Source organism: Hemicordylus capensis, chromosome 5, assembly GCF_027244095.1.
Source record: "Hemicordylus capensis ecotype Gifberg chromosome 5, rHemCap1.1.pri, whole genome shotgun sequence".
NCBI classification, from domain to species: domain Eukaryota; kingdom Metazoa; phylum Chordata; class Lepidosauria; order Squamata; family Cordylidae; genus Hemicordylus; species Hemicordylus capensis.
The window spans coordinates 78,575,203-78,590,318 of record NC_069661.1 but is presented as its reverse complement, the minus strand read 5'-3'; the positions used below and the strand labels follow the sequence as shown (position 1 = coordinate 78,590,318).

The following is a 15,116-nucleotide window of genomic DNA, read 5'->3' as shown; positions in this document are numbered from 1 at the left end:
CACATTTGCGTCTCTTGGATTTTTTTTTATTTTGGCTAATGCAAGCACTTTTTACAACATAATTGTGCAGAAAAAGAGCAATTAGAATTAAAGGAGCCTTGGCCAATAAGTACAGCACTTATTGCAATTATAATAGTAATGTAGGAAGGTTGAAGGCCTATTTGAATTACCCAAATGATACTTTTTTTTAAAAAACCACCGCTTTTAAACTTAACAAAACTCTAATTGGTGGAGGAAGGGTGATACAAATCTGTGGTAACCAGATTTGTAGTCTGAACTGTTCGTCTGTCACACTGTTGGCCATCAAAGGAGGCCTGTCCTACCAAGCTTTCTATTTTCACAACAGGATATCTGGTTTCTTTTATGAGGATACAGCTAGGTTAATTTGGTTTAGTGGTTTGTTGGAGGTAAGCATGCTCTTCACAGCACAAACACCGAAATCCCCTTTAAAGCAGTTCCCTGCTAATAGCCAAAGTCTGATTGGCAGTTTTGCATTGTAAAGTGTGATTTGGTTGGATAAATATGTTTAGTCTAGTAAGCACTTTAGTGATTGAGTGTCTGTTAATGGATAAAGTTGGATTACGGTGAAACCTCTACAGGCTGTCATTGAGCACTTAGAGATGTGAGACGTCAGGAAAGGAAAGGGGGAACAAATGGAAAACACCGTGGACCCCCACAGAGCCTCCTAATCTGACCTTCAAATATAGACTTGTGCCTGCAGAAACATAAAAGAAGCTAAGAGGGAGTTTTTAGCACAGAATGGATGTAAATAGGATTCAGGACCCATCTCTGATACATGCCCTCAGATCTCCCCTCACCCCACAAAGAATTTGGCACAGCTGCCATTTTACTGATAGCCACCATTTCCCTCACAATGCATAGCATGACAAATGGCCTAGAGGCAATTTTTAATGAAAGGTGTTATATAAGTATAAACAAACAAACAAATATTAAAAAATGAATTAATGCACTCTGGGGCATTGGAGGGGGATGGGGGCTGCCATTTTTGCCTACAGTGTGCCTGGAGTATGCTGACATTGACAACATTGCGGGGTGGGGGGATGGGGACAGCCAGTAAACAACACAAAAAGAAACAAACTCACTACAACCCAGGTAAGCCCCTCCCCCCCACCATGCACTCTTAAATAGGCCTATGGGGACATAGCCCACTAGAGAGCACCTAGCCAATGGCCTCAGACCTGAAGCTGGCCCTGATATTATTGCTGCCTGTGTTTCATTTCCCCCAAAACATTACTGATCTAGACAGACCATGATTTCCCTTACATCAAATGTCAGTGTTCTGGAATTTTCTTGTTTTGAAACTTCAGACTACCAAACCTAACTATAAAAGGCGCATTTTAAGATATGTAAGTTAATCATTATTCCAGAGGTCTTTCTATTCGTTTTCAAAAAAGATTGCCTGGTTCTAGAAGATTAAGATAGAGATATGGTACTAGAAGACTAAAATTAAACATATTTCAGATTTATTTAAAATATTGTGATGAGATACTTTAATTTTTAAGTAATAAAACAACTTATTTCTTTGTTTTTTGTTATTTTAAATTGGTTTATAATATCATAAATAAAAGTAAGTGTGTGTGTGTGTGTGTGTGTGTTTGTATACATACACATATATAAATATAATGCGCACACACACAGAGGAACTTTGCCAGTCATTCGTCTTTAGGAGGCGTGGTTGCAAAACCTATTTTTAGCTTAATAATTCTAAAAACATTCCAATATTACCTGCCTTTCTTTTATTACAGATATGAGGTATTTTGTTCCTTTTAATATAGATAGATCGAGCCTTCCTATAAATCAATAGGAAAGGGTAGTTCTCTTACCCCTCCTCCTCCCTTCAACTCAGGCTGAAGTACCTAAGTGTTTATACAGAAGACTTTTATGAGATGGTAAAAAATTTTCAGTGTTCTAATAGCTCAGGGCAGATTCACAAATGCAAAAAACCCTAAAACTCAACACCTTAGAAAAAATAGCCTCCTTTCAGAAATAATATGTTTCTTCATGTCTGATGTGTTGTGTGTTTTTCACATGAGACATGATTTTCTTACAGAGGCGTTCTTAAAACGATTACGCATGTAAAAACTAAAGTGGTGTCGTCCATATGAGGACTATACACTTCATTACTGCATGTATGAATAAGAGTCCAAGTAATACATCCAAACTTAAAGGGCATGTTGACATCCTGAGATTGGGACTTCCCACATATTTCCATTTACAAAAAACAGTTGTACTGGCGGGGCCCGTGTTGACATCAAGACTGTGGCATAAGGAAAGGGAGGGTATTTAGCTAGCCATAAGATTTCCCACTATGATTGACCATCTCTTCTCTATTAGGATCAAATGAGGATAGCTGACCAGCTCATTCCTTCCTCCACCTTTTGGGAGAGAAGATGGTCTCATCAAGGCACATCAGGAATTTGTTGAAGATTCGATACTTGGTGGTGTTTGTTTCCCAATATTTAGCAGGGTAGGTGAAAGTTCCCCATTACTAATAATTCCTGCTTCCCTGAAATGTCTTAATTTGTTTTAGAAAATCATAATCCACATTCTCTCCTTGGTATGGCAGTCTGTAGTACACATCAGCATTGTTGTTTTTGTTTCCTTCTCCATTATTGTCAGCAAATGTTCTCCACTGGGTTACCATGTTCATTATCTTGGATTTCTGTGCAGGTGTACACAATGTTGACATATAGTGTTACTCCTTTTATGTTGAATCTATTATTAGCCCACTTTCCTTAAGGAAAGTAAGCTTATGAGATCACCCGGTGTTGTGTGTGTGAGTGTGTGTCTGTATGTCCTCCACTATCAACTTTGCAATACCTGGACTAATATGAACCAAATTGGGTACAGTTGTAGGGACACATAGAGACATCTCAATGGCATAGTTTGTGATGACATCATCCACCCCAATTCAAGATGGTGGATGCATAAACGTTTGGGGTGCAAGTGGGCTAACTTGTGGTTCAAATCCTAACTGATTTGATCCAAATTTGGTGCAGTTGTAGTGAGTGACACAAAGGGACACCTCAACGTCACAGTTTTTGATGAAGTCAGAAGTTTCTTAACAAATTATGATGAAGTCAGAATGTTTCTTAACATATATAAACATACATATTTAAATAAGGAAAATATATATTCCTCCTCTACAAGCCACACCACTCACACATCCATACAATCACTTCTGTGGCAAGCAGAATGGCAATCTGGAGGCTTGGTGAACAAAGCCCAGCCTCCAAGAGTCCAACAATGCACTGTGTAAGCAGCACTGTGCATTATGGAAATTCCTGAGGCTTGATTGCTCCTTCCTCTGGCCTCTGTGGTCACAATGGGTGCTGGCAGCCTGATTGGCAGTGGGATAAGAGGGCATACCCTCCTACCTCATTTTAAGCCCGGGTGCAAAACCTGGGCTACCCAGTTGAGGAGTGCTGGGATCAAGACCAATCCCATCAGTTATCACAACCAGGATTACCTGGGTAGGGCTGTTCTAGCCTGGGTAGAGCTGGTCATGGGAACAAGCTCAAAGAGTTTCCCCACTTTATTGCCCATCACCTTCCATCTCCCACCCCTCCCATGCCAAATCCTTGTCTGCCCCAGTAACCTTATTCTCTTATGCATGTCTCCTCCTTTTGGATTCAGCTATCCCTTTAACGTTGTCACTGGGTATCCTCCCTATGCATCCCCCATTTGGGATCTTCAAATGCCCCCTCACAGTTTAAAGCAGCCTTCTGGGGGGGGGACTAGACTTGAGGGTGTATGTCTAATGGCAGGCACCATCTTGTGATCCATTAAGCAGTGAGTTTCCTTTGCTGCTTAAAGTACTGGGGATAATGACAGAAGGAGACATGCATCCTCCAAAGGCAATCCCCTACTTGACAAGGCTGAAGGGAAGCCATCAGGAGGGTACTTGCTTCTCTTCACTTTGCAGGTGCCATCCAGCTTAGAGCTTCTTCCTGCTTGCATGCTGTACTGTGCTGCCAGGTTTTCATGGCAACAGGACAGCAACATGTGGAATCCCAGCACAGCATCTCTCCAGTGGTTGGTTCTGGTGTCTACTTTATATTTCCTTTTAGATTGTGAGCCCTTTTGAGACAGGAAACCATCTTATTTATTTGTGGATTTATTCATTCATTCATTTATACATAAACTTCTTTGAGCACTTTTTTTTTTTTTGGAAAAGTGGTATATAAATATTTGTAGTAGCAGCAGCAGCAGCAGCCCTCAGTCTGACCCAGTTCAGACATAATGCCAAACTATGGTTTGTTGTTATGAGAATGAGCCTCAGTAAGTCTTATGCACTTCTCTTTTGTCTGCCCTCTTTCATGCATGAAATAGAAGATTTGAAGCTTCCACTTCTAGTTTCTTTCAAATTGCAAACTGTTGTGCCCAAATGCAGGAAACTATGGTTTGTGTAAATCATGGTATGTTCTCAAACCGGGATCTGATACCAGGATCAAAGTGTGGTGTGGGATCCTGGTTTGAGAACAAGCTATGTTTTGCCAGAGTTGAATGCAACAGCAAACTACAGTCTGTTACAAAAGTTGAGTTTTACAATTTCTTCCTCTTGTACAAGGAGAGGGTAAAGGAGGAGGGTGTACATGAGCCCAAGGCTCACCATGGCTCATTCTTGTAATAACCAGACTTTGTCCTTATATCTGAACTGGACCACTCTGTATCCTTAGGGTTTTTCTGGGGTGTGTGGGACATGTATTTATTTAGTTATATTAAAATGTTTTATTGCAAACCACAATGAGCAGGGAGCCATTTCTGACTTCTGTCTTCGGCCAATCTTTACACACACTGCATCTGCACACTCAACCCTCAGTTTTTAAACAGGAGGAGTGATTACAGATAGATATTATATTGGATAAGATAAATATATTATTAATATATTAAAATGTATAATCTCTCTAGATAAATAGACCTAGAGAGGGCATGGCCATGGTTCAGAGAGCTGTATACACACCTCTAACTAAACTGGGATTTTCCTTCTTGGATGATGGTCCCACAATACACACACACACACACACACACACACACCCCTGCCTTGCTTTTTAATCTCCCCCACTTCCAGTCCCCAAACTACTTTTTGAAGACAGGTCAGTTTAAAAGAGTTGTTTCTGCGAGGAGGGGTTCTGTGGCTGGGTATCTCCTGAGAGCAAAACTTAATAAATAAATAAATTCAGATGTACTTGCAGCTGCTGCCCACATGTTTCTCAAGATATTAGCCTATATATCTAAATCATCCAAAGAATCATGTGGTTAAACATTAAACTATTTCTTTAAAGTAATATTTTTGATGTTTGTAATTTTAAGGTATTAATCTAGTAGTGGAAATTTCATATGCTAACAACATCTTCAGGTAAATCCTACGTGATTTGGCAACTTATTCTTGTATGTGACCATGTTAGTGGAAATGGGGCACAACTGGAAAAAATGGGTACTGTAGACATACATCTGGACCATCATCTGTTTGTAATAAATGTGTTTAACCTGTGCATCACTTACAATATTTGATACAGTATTTTCCTAGCCTAGCATGCTATGGAAATTATAATAAAGGGATATGTAGATCTTTGCAGAATCTGAGACAGGGACATATTCTGAGGAAGACAAGAAAAGCAGAACTGATTATGAACTGCAGGAGAAGCAAGTCTATTAAGAAAGTAGACTAACAACCCCCCCTGCCAAAAAACCCCCCACCCTTAATCCTTCCTATTAAAAAAATGATAATGAAAAAGGTAACATCTGGAAAATATATGTAATAACTGACCTCTTGTTGGACTACTCAACTGACTCTTTCCTCAGAATATTTCTGCATTAATTATAAAGATTGCTGGCTTTGTTTTACAAATATCTTAGCCTACAATATGTCTAGAGATATAAAATTATTTTGATCTAGTAGCCAAATTGAGAATAGTTACAGGTCAAGACCCTTTTAAGCATCAGAGCCCTATTCAGACATTATACTGTGTATGAATACAGATGTTCATACACATGTACACATTTTTGTGTGAATTACTGTACATGCGTTCATTTAAAAAAATGAACCTGGGTTCAGGCCCCCTCAAATGCAGGGTACGGTGTGTAGTACTGTCCATGCATTGAACAGAAAATGTGTATAACTATAGGAACATAGGAAGCTGCTATTTACTGAGTCAGACCATTGGTCCATCTATTTCAGTAATGTCTACACATACTGGCAACGGCTTTTCCAAAGTTGCAGGCAGGAATCTCTCTCAGCCCTATCTTGGAGAAGCCAAGAAGGGAACTTGGAACCTTCTGCTCTTCCCAGAGCAGCTCCATCCCCTAAGGGGAATATCTTACGGTGCTCACACTTCTAGTCTCCCTTTTATATGCAAGCAGGGTGGACCCTGCTTAGCTAAGGGGGCAAGTCATGTTTGCTACCACAAGATCAGCTCTCCTCCATACAACCAGCTCTCCTCCACAAGACCAGCTGTCCTCCATCTGCACTATACAGGCATTCAACTCTGTACAGGGGTATACCGCACACAGATTGTACGTGCATTGGACATTAACATGTGAATAGGTCAGGTGATGCTGTGAAAGCAGAATGTGAAGAATGAATCCCTATTAACCATAGTTTCATTTATGTATGTCTGACCTTGCCTCCGCTAAATTCAGAGCAAGTTTTCAAATCATATAACAACCTTGTGATTGATGTTATGCTGAAAGAGAGCGACTTGCTGATTCTTGGTTCATTTAGGTGCCTAAGCTTCATAGATGAGTCAGGATTTGAACTGTACCCTACATTGCAAAACTCTGTTCACTGCATCACACTGGGCCTAAGAATGTAGCTCAGTGCTTCTGCTCACTGCTCAGTGAAGTCTCATAACTACCTAGCCAGTCAGGGCTGCTAAATTAATTTTCCCTGTGATGCATTGTTGTTGTTGTTGTAAGTTGCCCACAAAAATTTTCACTTCTCACTGCTTCCAGGGAAATTATTTCTGGGTAAGTGTGTTTAGAATTTATTGAAAATCACCTGATACCACCCACCCCCACTTTAGGAGGAAACTCTCCTAAAGCTCAGTGATCTATCTGCAGAAAATGTCCAAGAAGTAATGGGGTGTGTGTGTGTGTGTGTGTGTGTGTGTGTGTGTGTGTGTGTGTGTGTGTGCGCGTGCCTTCAAAGTATGTCTTTGCCAACCATAGGGGGATGGATCGTTCTCTAGTCAAGATCATGATTCCCCTCCACTGTGCCTAATGTTCAAAGACCTCAAAGCAGGTGTTTGCCAGGTGTGAACTGTCCCTTTGAGCACATGAGGGTTATTTTGCCACATCTCTTTTGCTTCTGTTTTATGTTTGCCTATGCTTCTCTGCCATACATTGCATTAACGAAAGCCACTTTTCTTAATCTTCCTTTGCCTTTGATCCCCCTCCTTTTTTTTGTAACAAAAGAGATGTATCTCACATTTCACTTTTACATTCACTTAAGTGTACAAAGCCTTAGCAAATGGAGCTGAAGATAACAGGAAATGTCACTTGTGCATCTCAATTGCAAAAAACATGGATCTGAATTGGTTCAATGTGAAAAAAAAACACATTGGAGCCATTGGATGGGCATATGCTTTGGCCATCTATGAAGTACTCTTCCACCTATCAAGAGGAAGCAGCTGCCAAGCTGATAAAAAGCCCTTTCTCATAAACAAAGGGCACCAGCAAAGCTCTTTGAGCATGAATATTAGATTTGCTGACTTCTGCTGACATCACTAGTGGAGATAACAATATTCCAAATGAGTGGAACAACTTGTTGTCTGAGAGGTTGCCAGGAGAGATAAGTGAATGGCAAAGTAGCAAATGAACACCCATCTTGACAGCGTCGGATACAGCCCATAGCAAAGTGTCTTCTCAAACCCAACCAATCTGCAATAAGTGGATAAAATTATCAATGGCCATTTGTACCCAGCCTCCCCAAGAGCAGTAGAATAACAGCTGTTTCCATCTGGGAACTGTATGGAAGTTCCTTACAGCTGTACAATAATAAACAGTGAAAAACTCAAGCCAGCTTAATGTTCCCTTAGTTTGCACACTTTCATAATCTTTGCCTTCATTAAATTGCAATTTCACTTGTAATTATATTTTATCAGCATGTTGTTTATAGAGCTTTAGATTACACTACATATCAAAACTAAAATAAATGTCCAATTAGTTACCTTCCCTTTTCCTTTTTGCATTGGCAAGTGCATCATTACCAGCCATGGACGGCAGTCTACATTTAGACATAGTGCTCTTTGAACAGCAAAGACTTGAACCAAAAAAGTATAGATGCCTAACATGATTTACCAGTTGTAGAGCTCCAGGGTCTCCAATTCCCATAAATACAGGTGACAAATTATCAATAAATCATTCCTAGGCCTACCATATTGCACAATGTTTATTGAAATCCCCTACTAATAAATATGAGAGTCACCTTTTTTAGCTGTAGCCTGAGAAACAAAGATGACAGCAATTACAAACAGACATGAAAAATGAAAAATAAGGCCTTTGTGAGTTACAATCTTTCCCCAGTTTGCTTAAACCTATGAACCTGTTTTAGAAGAATTGTTTCTTCCACACACACTGCCCCAAATCAACATTATTTGTTAAATACCCACAAAATTACATGCCATATAGTTCTGAAAGGGGAAGTACTAACAGGTAACTCTGACCTTGAGAGGATTAATTCCCTTTCTTTTTTATTATTATTTGCAGATAATCTGTTTCAGAACCAAGAGGACCCTGCCAAAATAGCTGCTAATACTGTGCTGCATGATTTGTGTTTTAACATTCCAGTGTCACCACCATTAATCCCACAAAATTAAGTGGAAAGTGAAACAAACAGACGTGGCAATGTTCAGGGCTCACTTACTGCCCCTATTATATTGAAATGTAGAATTATGACCTGAGCGTAATAAATTTCACCTCTAGCAATATACCCAGACACATTTGGGTTTAAGTGTCGCTTACCTTGTATAAATTGTCTGATTGCCCCACAACAGTGATTTACTGAATGGTTGGTACAGGATCTGGCCCTTGAACGGTGGTGACACTGAGTCCCTTTGAACCCTAACATTCTATGATTCATCCATTCTAACTGCTTTTTAAGGCCTTCATATTGCACTTTACTGAAATACGTTTGTTAGATATTTCTGATGGTGATAAACTTTAGCATGCTCATAAGAAGGGGTTTTTTTCCCCCTATACAGGAAAGCCTCAACAGAATTTCTACCAATGTTTTTAGTCTTCAAATAGTTTAGTTTTTAGGGTGGTTGGTTTTTTTAAAGAAGCGGATCACAGCTGTGAAACTATTCCAACATTGACATATACAGTAAATATATGGTGTGAATTGGTTTTCTGATTTAGGGTTTTCCCCCCTCTTTTTCACTTTTAAAATATTTATGATTTCAAAATCTATAAAATCCATTACAATAACAATTTAATATAGTGTCTGTTAGATATAGCTCAATTAAATATAAGAATTAGTAAAGTTCAACACTTCATAAGATGTGATGTCAAAGGCTTTGTATGTCCAACATGAAAGATAGAGTGTGCCATCAACAGCCCTATGGTTGTCTTTGGTAGAATACAGAAGGGATTTACCATTGCCATCTCCAACGCAGTATGAGATGATGCCTTTCAGCATCTTCCTATATCGCCAATGCCCGATATAGGCATTTCCCATAGTCTGGGAAACATACCAGCAGGGATTTGAACCAGCAACCTCTGGCTTGCTAGTCAAATCATTTCCCCACTGTGGCATCATCTTGAAGATAACACCACACATCTAATATTTTCATTAAACATTACTCTATTCAGACATTATGTTGTATGAGTGTACAGATGATTGTATCCCTTACATGTTTGTGTGTGAATGACTGTATCTGCATTCATTTTAAAGTTGAACCACTTTGGTACAAGTCTTTCTAATGTATGGTACAGGACATGTAGAAAGTGTACTGCTATACCTGCATTCAACATAACATGTGAATAACTGTACCTGTGTAAACTGTATACTTGTATTAATGTTGAACATGGCATGTGAATAGGACTATAATCTTATTCCAAAATATGATGATAGGCTCCACTCCTGTAAAATTTGTTTGCTTGAACTACTCATCCCTTCCAGCTTGTGCTTGAATGATGTTAATTATGCATCAGCATTCTGTTTCATAATCTGCACTTCTGTACTTCAAGAGCTGGTAACTGGGGATGTCTCAAAGCCTAAGCAATAAATATATCAGATTTTCTTAACATCTTTGCAACTAATATTTTATGTTGTGGCTGCACTTGGTGAACAAAGTAAAATAACAACTATAATGGGATCAGATGCAATCTAATATCCTGCTATAAACTTCACACAATCCAAAACATATCTCCAATATTTCTAGATACTTACTCATTCCCACCAAATGTTGGGCAAATGTGTCTCAGTTGTTCTGACATCTTCAACAGAGGTCTGAAACATCCCATTCATCTCCTGTAGTCTTGTGAGTATATGATACCATTGAAGGAGACCCTTATACAAATTTTCTGAGAACCTAGATCAACACAATGTTTTAAGGATTCATTAAATTGGTTTAATTTTTTTTATTTTTAATCTGCTTTGTGAGCCTCCCAAGATGCAAGCTTGGGATGGTCTACAAATTATATATAATATCGATATAATTTATATATTGATTGATTGATTGATTGATTAAGTGCCATCAAGTCGGTGACAACTCTTAGCGACCTCATAGATAGATTCTCTCCAGGATGATCTGTCTTCAACTTGGCCTTTAAGATCTCTCAGTGGTGCATTCATTGCAGTCGTAATCAAGTCCATCCACCTTGCTGCCGGTCATCCTCTCCTTCTCTTTCTTCAACTTTCCCCAGTATTATGAACTTCTCAAGGGTGCTGGGGTTTTGCATAATATGTGTCCCAAGTATGATAGTTTGAGCCTGGTCATTTGTGCCTCGAGTGAAAATTCTAGATTGATTTCTTCTATCATCCATTTGTTTGTTTTCCTGGCTCTCCATGGTATTCTCAGAAGTCTTCTTCATCACCAAAGCTCAAAAGGGTCAATACTTTTAATCAAAAGTATTTAATGGCCTAGCTAGATTATATGTTTTCATAGCCTATCTTGTTTATAATTGCAAAGTTATCAATGTTTGAGAAAACAGAGGTTGTATATTTTAGATTCTTTGAACTAAACTAACATATAATTCAAAGTTTGAGGAAGTTGGAGCAAAGCTGGAGGAAGAAACATCAATAACCTGTGCTCTGTTGATGAAACCACTCTGATAGCTGAGAATGCGGATGATCTGCAAGCTCTAGTAATGAAAGCCAAGGAGCACAGAGAAAAAATGGGACTACAACTAAATGTAAAGAAGACTAAACTAATGACAATGAGTACAGCAACCAGCCTTGAAATTGGCAATGAAGACATTGAAGTGGTGGATAGCTTCTGCCTTTTAGGATCGACCGTCAACAGTAAAGGATCCAGCAGTCAAGAAATACATCACAGACTAGCACTTGGTAGGGATGCAATGAAGGCCTTGGGAAGGATATTTAGATGCCGTGACATGTCTACACCAACAAAGCTTAGAATCGTTCGGACAATGGTTTTCCCCATGACACTCTCTGGATGCGAAAGCTGGACTTTGAAGAAGCAAGATAGAAAAAGCATTGATGCTTTTGAACTTTGGTGCTGGAGAAGACTTTTGAGGATACCATGGAGAGCCAGGAAAACAAAAAAATGGATCATAGAAGAAAATCTAGAATTTTCACTCGAGGCACAAATGACCAGGCTCAAACTATCATACTTGGGACACATATTATGCAAAAACCCAGCTCCCCTGAGAAGTCCATAATACTGGGGAAAGTTGAAGGAAAGAGAAGGAGAGGATGACCAGCAGCAAGGTGGATGGACTCGATTACGACTGCAATCAATGCACCACTTAGAGACCTTAAAGGCCAAGTTGAAGACAGATCATCCTGGAGAGAATCTCTCTACGTGGTCTCTAAGAGTTGACACCGACTTGATGGCACTTAATCAATCAATCAATCAATCAATCAATCAATCAATCAACATAGGCAATAATTGCATTATCCTCAATGGAATCAGTGCAACTATTCATAGTGCCAGACATCCAGAGTAGCCTTCTGGTGCCGGTAATACACAAGGATGATGATAATGTGATGTGCAAGGGAGAGCTTTCCTAGCTGTGCTGGGGCCATGCAACCTCTGGCAATTTTGACCATTTTCTGTGGCTCCAAGAGTGCCCTGTGTCACCCAAAAATGTGTCCCTGTGGATTGCACAGCCTTCAAGGGCACATTTTTGGATGGCATAGGACACTGCCAGAGCCAGACCCAATAATCAACACTCACTTTGCTTGCTGCGCACCCAAGGATGTACAGCTGGAGTGAATGCGAGGAAGTTCTCCCTAGTTCTGGCATGCCTTCCTTTCATGGTACTGAAAGACTGCTCTGGATGTCAGAGTTACTATTCCTAATCCGTATAGTTCCCTGAACCCTGGGCTCTTGAAAACCTCTAATATGTATAACAGAAGTGAGTTTTATAACACATAGGTCTAACTGAACTGGATCCAATAGTAAGATTTATCAGAAATCTATCTATCTATCTAATATACTGCCTGACTCCAAAGGCTTTGACTAAATCTTGTAAGTCAGCTTTAAAGAGTCTTTTAGCAAGGCTAATGAGAAACTACTTAAGTTTTTAACTAAAAGAAATGGGAGAACGCTTAATAGCCTTACATGCTAAATGAAGCCCAGAACTGTCTCCATCAGTAGCCACTTTCAACAAGCTTCATCAGAGGGGGAGGCGAGACTCCAAAGCCCCTTCCATCAGGCTCTGGGACTATCCGTCATCAGAATCCTCCCATCCCAAAGCTGTAATATGCATTGACCATTCCATCCTATCATTATATAAGAAAAGGTACTTGAATCTGCTTATTTTCCTCTTCCCTCTGTGCCCCACATGACCCTCAGGGACATATTTTCTGGAGGCACAATGAGCTGCAGAGAGAAGGAGAGACTGATGGAAATCACACCTGCCTTGTAGCATGTCCGTAGCGTTAATTTGGATCTCAGTCATTGATCCTAGCCCAATGGTTTATGACTCCATTGTGTGTATATGGAATCTGATATACACTTGGAGCATAACTGGATAATTTCTCTACATTTAAGAGAAGAGAACAGTCCCAGTTTGCATGGAGCATTGTATGTGCACTGAAGACCCACACAACCTTTGATTACAGCCACTGTTCTTATGTGTTTAAGCTTACCTCTCCAAGGTGCTTTCCACATTACACCCTGCAATGGGGTCACGGTGGATCTCTGAAGTGTGCTTCCACACTTCCTGTGTTGTGACACCGCAGTCCCTATGCTGACAGCAGGGTGCCGTTCACATTTTTGATGCCCTGTTTCAAATTTAATTGCTGTGATATAGTGCTATGACGTCGTGTATCTGGCATTAAAAGGTTGCTGTTTTGGGGGGTTGTTAGTTTCCGTGGGACTGCTCCGCCTGCTGTTTACATTTCAAATGTGATTTGCCTTTACGGAAGCATTTTGCTGCTGTTGAGCAGCTAGTCTGGAAAGTACCCAGCCAGGGCTTCTAAAACACAACTTCCCAAGGTTCTTAAAGGAACCCACCAACTCAATAAGTTGGTTTTATTGAGCACTTTACTCCGTTCTTTGACTTTGCCACACCATCCCTGTTCACTTTTGGGCAGCCAAATCATTTCACCATCCAATGTGCCTTTGGCACATCATAACGTGCACTATAGTTTTATTCTTTATTTTAGAATGTAAGAAGATAACAGCAATACAACAGTCGCTTAATGAACTGACACAAATCCAGTCTAATCAGGAATAGTTTGCACTCACTATTTTTAGCCATATGGCTTCACTCCCAAGAAATATGCAGAGTTCACAGCTTAGTGAAAGCTAAACAGCAAGGTGAACTGCATATTGATTAGTCAGGGCAACATGAAACTTATGTCACTCATATTAATGGGAGATAAAACTCTTTATACCTTTAAAGCTATCTTCCTGTAACTTGGCAGGAGGTTAATTCTGGAAGTGTCTGAGTTTCCCAAACTGTTTGGTTTAAAAGTTCAGACTATTAAAGAATTTATTTGCAGGCCAGAAAGGCAAAGTAATTTCCTTATATATTTGTTTGACAAATGTTCTCACAAACCAATGAAACACTCAGCACTTGTTCCCATAAGAGTGATGTATGATAATACAGCACAGTCTAATGAATGGGGATTTTAAGAGGGGTGGGGCTTAAATGCCCCAGAGCACCAAGAGCACCAGCACCAAGAACTGCCTGCTGCCTGAACTAAACATCTGGGTCTTCACATCTGCCCTAAACTTCTGGGTCTATCCATATGCTTTCATGCAGAACTGCTAACTTGAGTTCCAAGTCATACATTCTTGACTGCTTCATTCTGTATGCTTTGAGTCGAAAAAGCAATATATTCTTACCTCTTCCTTTCCTCCACTCTGCTTCCTGGGTTACAAACAAACTGCAGGTACCAGTCTCCCTCACCCCACCCATGCTCCTGCCACCTCCATTGGTCACAGAAGCTTTCAAGTCACTTCTACTTGCTGGCTTATTAGTGTCTTCCTTATTGTTTTCTCTTATCAGAACTGAGCTGTGGTCAACAATATAACGGAATCAAGAAGTGAGCCATTCAGGGCTGACTCCTGGTTTGAGCAAGGCTGGCTCAGCAAGGAGACCTCCAGTCACCTCTCCTTCTCTTATTATTTATTTATTTATTTATTTATTTATTTATTTATTTATTTATTTATTTATTTTATAGACTGCCTGACTCGAAAATAAACACAATAAAGACAAATAAAACAAACTGTTAGAACATCAATTCAAAGTTTATTAAAAGCCAGGCTAAAAAAAATGTGTTTTAAGGCCTCTTTTAATGGCTGCTAGCAATAGCAATAGCACTTACATTTATATACCGCTCTATAGCCGGAGCTCTCTAAGCGGTTTACAATGATTTTAGCATATTGCCCCCAACATTCTGGGTACTCATTTTACCGACCTCGGAAGGATGGAAGGCTGAGTCAACCTTGAGC

General features: G+C 39.8%; 2 long non-coding RNA genes across 3 annotated transcripts in view; one reads left to right on the top strand and one right to left on the bottom strand.

The window, feature by feature from the left end:
• The first annotated feature begins 1,192 nt into the window (after positions 1–1,192).
• Positions 1,193–15,116, top strand: part of LOC128326374 (uncharacterized) — a 20,923-nt gene continuing 6,999 nt past the window's right edge. Inside the window, exons 1-2 of the long non-coding RNA XR_008308009.1 lie at positions 1,193–1,367; positions 2,356–2,488. This is a non-coding gene — a long non-coding RNA (uncharacterized LOC128326374). The remainder of the gene's footprint in view (positions 1,368–2,355; positions 2,489–15,116) is intronic.
• LOC128326377 (uncharacterized) overlaps positions 10,421–15,116 on the bottom strand; it is a 20,151-nt gene continuing 15,455 nt past the window's right edge. For both annotated transcript variants that reach the window (XR_008308015.1, XR_008308014.1), the window contains one exon: positions 10,421–10,556. This is a non-coding gene — a long non-coding RNA (uncharacterized LOC128326377). The remainder of the gene's footprint in view (positions 10,557–15,116) is intronic.